Source organism: Thamnophis elegans, chromosome 2 (genome assembly GCF_009769535.1).
Source record: "Thamnophis elegans isolate rThaEle1 chromosome 2, rThaEle1.pri, whole genome shotgun sequence".
Taxonomy (NCBI): Eukaryota; Metazoa; Chordata; class Lepidosauria; order Squamata; family Colubridae; genus Thamnophis; species Thamnophis elegans.
In genome coordinates, this window is record NC_045542.1 from 55,807,727 (window position 1) to 55,813,726 (window position 6,000).

The 6,000-nt window shown below is 41.0% G+C and overlaps 1 protein-coding gene across 1 annotated transcript in view; it reads right to left on the bottom strand.

Moving 5' to 3' along the window:
• RHBDF2 (rhomboid 5 homolog 2) overlaps positions 1 to 5,772 on the bottom strand; it is a 96,673-nt gene extending 90,901 nt beyond the window's left edge. Inside the window, exon 1 of the mRNA XM_032211259.1 lies at positions 5,295 to 5,772. The gene's annotated coding sequence lies outside the window, so the exon portion shown is untranslated. The remainder of the gene's footprint in view (positions 1 to 5,294) is intronic.
• Between the last annotated feature and the right edge of the window lie 228 nt (positions 5,773 to 6,000).

Here is a 6,000-nt window from a genome sequence, read left to right on the forward strand (position 1 = left end):
CTCTGATGAAATTCTGCAACTGCTTTAGCTTTAAAATAAATTCTTCAGCTGCCACACAAATAAACAAACAAAAAGTTCCTTTGACTTATCTTGCTCATTTCTGCAGCCAAGGACTTTTATAGATAGTGATAATTCTTTGGCATGCCACACAGAGTGGCAAATAGCACTGGAAGAAGGAAAACCTTGGAAAGCAGGCTTGTCCCTGTGGCTCCCTACATCACCAGAGAGCTAAGTTGGATAGACCAAGAACTCTTCAAAACACCATTACAAGTGATGTTGGAGGAAAAAGAAGGAATGACCAAATTGCCTTCCTTTTCTTTCTTCTGGTACCTGCTGGAGTGGGAGGGAGCTCTAACACCAGTACCAGATCTGATCTAAATAGCTACTACATGACAACAGAGAAATAGAGAAAACAGTGATGTCTTCACAATTGTCTCGATTCCGGCATCCCAGATTTGAAAGCCCTACCTATTGGAGAGACACAGAGAGATATGAAGATTTTCTGTTCAGGAAATTCCCATGTTTTGATCCAAAAATGAGTTTAGATAACTGATGCTAGACAATATCAAACATTTGTTATCAGTCTGGAATTTGTAACGCCTTTTGACTTTTAAGTCACAATTACAAGTTAGATTCCACCTTGAAATTCTTAAGTAATTACTGCAAATGGTAGGTTTTGTATAACCATCTTCTAGCATCAATTCTATTGTGAGAACAAAAGGCAACAGTCAAAGATAACACCGAGAGTGAACTTAGCTCTGAAGGATATGTCTTAGTGTGGTAGAAAACCATTTATAATACTGGACATACTTTTAAACTGAGGGAGTGACTAAGATGGAACTCCTTGTTAGCGTTGGATACTGTTTTCTCCACTTTTTCTTTAATAGCAATAGCAATAGCAGTTCGACTTATATACCGCTTCATAGGGCTTTCAGCCCTCTCTAAGCGGTTTATAGAGTCAGCATATCACCCCCACAGTCTGGGTCCTCATTTTACCCACCTCGGAAGGATGGAAGGCTGAGTCAACCTTTGAGCCGGTGAGATTTGAACCGCCGAACTGCAGTTAGCAGTCAGCTGAAGTGGCCTGCAATACTGCACTCTAACCACTGCGCCACTTCGGCTCTTATAAAAGGGGCATACAGTAATCATTTTTTCCTAGGCAAAATATACAGCTCAATGAAACTAATCCCAAAGCAAATTACTTTCACTGGTTGATCTCCACAATTATTCTAAGGCCAGCAGGTTTCCCGACACCAAGGCAAAACTGTTCTTTCAGAAGAACAACGGTAGGGAATGATATAAGAGTTTTAACTCTGTTCATCCTTGAGACAGTTGCTAACTGTATGGTTGTGATGCCAGAGATTTTCAAGACTTAACTTGAAGTTCAAAACATTCCCTGAACAGCTGGATTCCACAGACCCAAATTCCATGCAAATTGTGCCCTAAAATAGCCTCTAAAAATCACATGGCTGTTTCAGGTCACTCCTTTCTGAATCTTTTCTGGATAAAATACTATTTTACTCTGCCTCTATTTGTATGCTGCCCGTGTTTTATGAAACTAAGATATTTTGTGTAGTTGAACAAGATATGCAAAGCCCTGTTTTCTGCTGGGCCAATTCTGTTTCAGTAAAGACTGGAAAAAAATATCACTTGGACTGTCCTATATACTTTTCACCTATTTCACCTATTACTAAAAATGGTAATATAAGTATAAGTATAATCTTTATTGTCATTGTACTTAAATACAACGAAATTTAAATCTAACTTCTAGATTTAAAGCAAGACAGGGCAGCCTGCGGATCAGATTCTCTCTCTCTTTTTGTAATCCTATATTCCCATAACAATAAATCCCAAAGGTGGTTTCTTGACTATCTGAGATGGAAAATGTACAACATCTGTAATACAGTAAAGCCTCAGTTTAGCAGGACCCCATGCTACAAACCTCACATTTAACAGACCCAATTTCCATCCTAATTGTGCCCTAAAGTAACGGATGAGTCAGTAGTTTGGATTAGGCAGTTAAATTGGTGTAATTTTACAGCAGCCGCTGGCAACTTACATCATTTATTTAATCACCTCAGTATGCAAATTGATGCAAATATCATGATATTTGCACCAATTTATATAATGTACATTAAAAGACACTCTTGGGCTGAGTTTAAATCAGTGCCATATTCTTGCTGAGTAGTCAAGATTTACACAAGGGGCTCTTTATCATTCCCCCACACTGGCATGTGGGAATTTGGCCAGCCAATCCAGCTTCAGCTGCTCCCCGTACCTCATATTCAGGAATACAATAATAATTCATATTATCTAAATTTCATGAGTTGGTGAACCTTAATACCACATTATGCTTTCAATATATCCATCATTTAGAATTTTTTTTGGAATCAGCTATTAAACTGACCAGCAAGCCATTTTGAGGTTTTTCCCTTGTCATGGGAGGAGAAGAAACATGATACTTCAAAAGTCAACAAATAATCAACTCACTTGCCTTACTTTATCATACTTTATTTATTTGGCTAATTGTGGTTAGACACACAAGGAATGTGTCTCTAGTACAGAAGCACTCAATGTACTTTCAAAACAACAGAATAGAGTAATATTAAAGTATACAGCCCCCCAAAAAGGGGAACTAAAACAATAAAAGGGAAAAATAATACCGCAGCCTCACCCTATGAGTTAACACACACAGACACACATAGACATTAGACAAAATACTAAGTTTTTTTGTCTAATGTCTCTGTATGACATTAACTACAAGAATCAAGTGTTCAACAGAGTGATGGGCATAAGGAAAAAAGCTGTCCCTGTTTTACCACAACAGCTTTCTCTTCTCATTCTCCTATTCCAGGAATTCATTTCTTAGTACTGTAAGGCTTCTCCATGGCTAGGCAACTGTCTACCCATTTATCTTTCTGTAGTGGAAAAAAGGGGGAAGGCAGCTTATACTAACCAGAGAATTTTGTCTTTGACTGCCAAACAACAGTTCCTTCGTTATGGCTATAAAGCTGTGTTATTCCAATGTTAAAAGTCTCACTGATGGAAGTGTGTACTGGAATGTCAAGTGGTGTGACATAAAAGAAAATCCATATGCCTATCCCATAAATATGTCCCGTTTCACACCCAAAGGGGCAAGTTCAGAATGAATTTCTGAAATTTGTATAAAGCGAGTTCATAATTTCTGTGTCTAGTGGTGTTCACAGGCCATCATAAAAAAAGTCTTCCTTTGGGCTATGAACCTCTCACAGGACAAATTCAACTCTGTTCCCCCCCCCTTTCTCCTCCCAAAGTTTGAACTGTCTGAATCCATATTCTCTCTTTTTAATTAGTTCATTGTGGTATTTTTCCAACACCACTTTCCACTGGAAGACAGGAATTCTGTCATTTTGGCAATACGGCCCTTTCTTTTACAGCCCTATATATACATTTTATATTTATATTTCAATCTCCTCTACGGTGCAATAATAATGCCTCATTTCCTTGAACTCAGTCCCTTAAATCAGCAGAGAATGTTCACCCTGTTCACAAAATCATGCTAAACTAGAATGCAGCTTAACACATGAAGCAGGTGCTGTTGGACACATTCTCAAAATGGATATTTTTTTGGGGGGGGTTGTGGCCCTTTCCTTGTGCTGATAACTACATTTGTAATTGGGCACCAAATACCGCATCTGTGATGAGAGCACCAGCATTTCCTCAATAAGAATCCTGTTAACTAAAATCATGAATAAATTACAAACTTACTTTAGATATAGATCTCCTTGAATCAGGTCTTGAATAAACCATATATAATTTAATCAGATAGCCTTGAGTTTCAGTGTTTTAAGCAGGAAAAAATAAGCAGTTTCAATTCACATTGTATGATTTATAACCTTTTGCTTATCAGGGCTTATATCATGTTTCCCTCTCTAAAGTTGTGTTTGTACAACACACTATAAGACAAGCGTAACAAGTTAGCACTGTATTTTAACACAACATGCAACGACAAAACAAACTATATTATGAATTCACAAAAAATCAAGTGGGTTGTATATTTTTGCCCAGCAATTATGGTTGATATTTTATTATATGGTGTTATACAAATTATTCTAGATGTCCCCTACATTTAAGATTGCATTTTCCTCTGAGCTGAGGCCCTTAGTTTTAGTAATATTTTTACTAAATAGTTTTAGTAATTTGTTTTTGAATTGTTTCCCTTTGAAAGATAGGGCAGTTGGAACTATAATGTAAATAAAACGTAAAAGCACAAAAATGTTAAATAAGAGCTATATGGTACATAATAGGCACTTTAACAATGGGATGGCAGCCGTAAAATATTACATCATTGTCCCCTCTACACAGTGGATACTTTGTTCCATGTTCTCTTGAAAAATACTGCCAGACAACCTAAAGTACTGTACTACAGTATCTTCTCTTTCACTTGTAGCAATTTCCAAAAGTTAAATATGTTGGCTGCTGTAACTAAAACAGCATATGTGGTACCCAAGATTATCAAATGCAGACAGAAATTAGTCTTTAATACCACAATCACCATGCTTATTTTGGTGGGCCTCAACCTGAAGACACTCATACATTTCCACACATTTAATTCACCCACGCACAGCTTCACTAGGGAGAAACGTTGAGGAGGAAAATATAACCACCAACAAAGGTCCTCAAGAACTCTTGAGGTCTAATCTGTAAACAATGAACCAACCCCCTAAAAAGTCTGGAGTCCTTTGCACTTTGACTCCATTGAACTCCACTAACTTCAACCTTACTTAAAACGATGAGTAAATACTGTAGCATTTACAACTCATTACAAACTATTTTCATCAATTGGAAGTAGCTGCATTCTGATCGGTAACTTAGAAAAAAGGAGAGAGAGAGAGAGGGAGAGAGGGAGAGAAAACCGGTCGGCAAAATCTACAGATTAATCACTGGGATGGAAAACTGAGTTGGGGAATAGAAAAACTAAAGACTTGAACTGACAAGGAACAGGAAAGCAGCAAAAACCTATGTTGCAATACTGTAGTCTTATCTGCAATAGCGGGTTCTCCCAGAAAGGCGGCGAGGGGGGGGGGTTGGGGCGCAGAGCAGCCTTGACCCACACTCTGGATGAAGATGATGGGCGTTGTAGTTTAACGCGGCGACAGGATAACAGGCTCGTGGGTCGGGGGGTGGGAACGAAAGGCAGTGGGTTGCCGGTAGAGCGGAGTCTCCCTCGCGAAACTAAGCTTGAGAAACCACGCAAATCACCCAGCATCGTCGGCAGGAAGAAGGCAAACAAAACTAGGAGAGGCGTCACTCACCGAGCTCCGGCACTTCCCGATACTTTCCGACGCCCGGGAGAAAGTGAATTTCTCCCTTTTTGCCCGCGTGAACGGCGGCGGTCCGGAGACGGCGAGGCGAAGCCGTTCTGGCTGACTCGCTCTCCTCCTCGCTTTTTGATCCTCTCCCGGGTTTGCCCGCTCAAGATCCACCGCTCACAGCAGCAGCAGCAGCAGCAGTAGCCCTGGCTTTAAGCGTGTCGCCGGTCGAAGAGGGCGTCAACGCCAACGGATCAAACCAACCCGGTCGCAGTTAACTGTCAAATAAGGAAGCAACCGAGCGAGAGGAGAAGGAGCCACGAGGTCGCAGCCATCGTCCGCCCCAGACTCCGGAGCGCCTCTCCCTTCCTTTCCTGATCTCCCGCCCGCAGCAAAAAGAGCGCGGCCGGCCACACAGCGGCAACTAAACAGGAAGACTCCAGCACTCCTACCTGGGAAAGTAACCAGGGGTGGAATCTCCTCCCCATAGGCGGAGAGGCAAAGAAGGCGGGGCACCCCTGGCTCGAATAAGGCAGGTGGAGGACCCAAGGTGGGCGTGGGGAGTCGCTTCCTTTTCTCGAAAGCGGGGGCGTCGGGGTGGCATCTCAGGCCGTGCGCTATTGGGAGAAAGTCTATGGAGATTCTCAAGTCATCCGGGTCATGATGGTCCCAATGGTGCTTTTTTTCAAAAGGCAACTGGGCTTTCTAT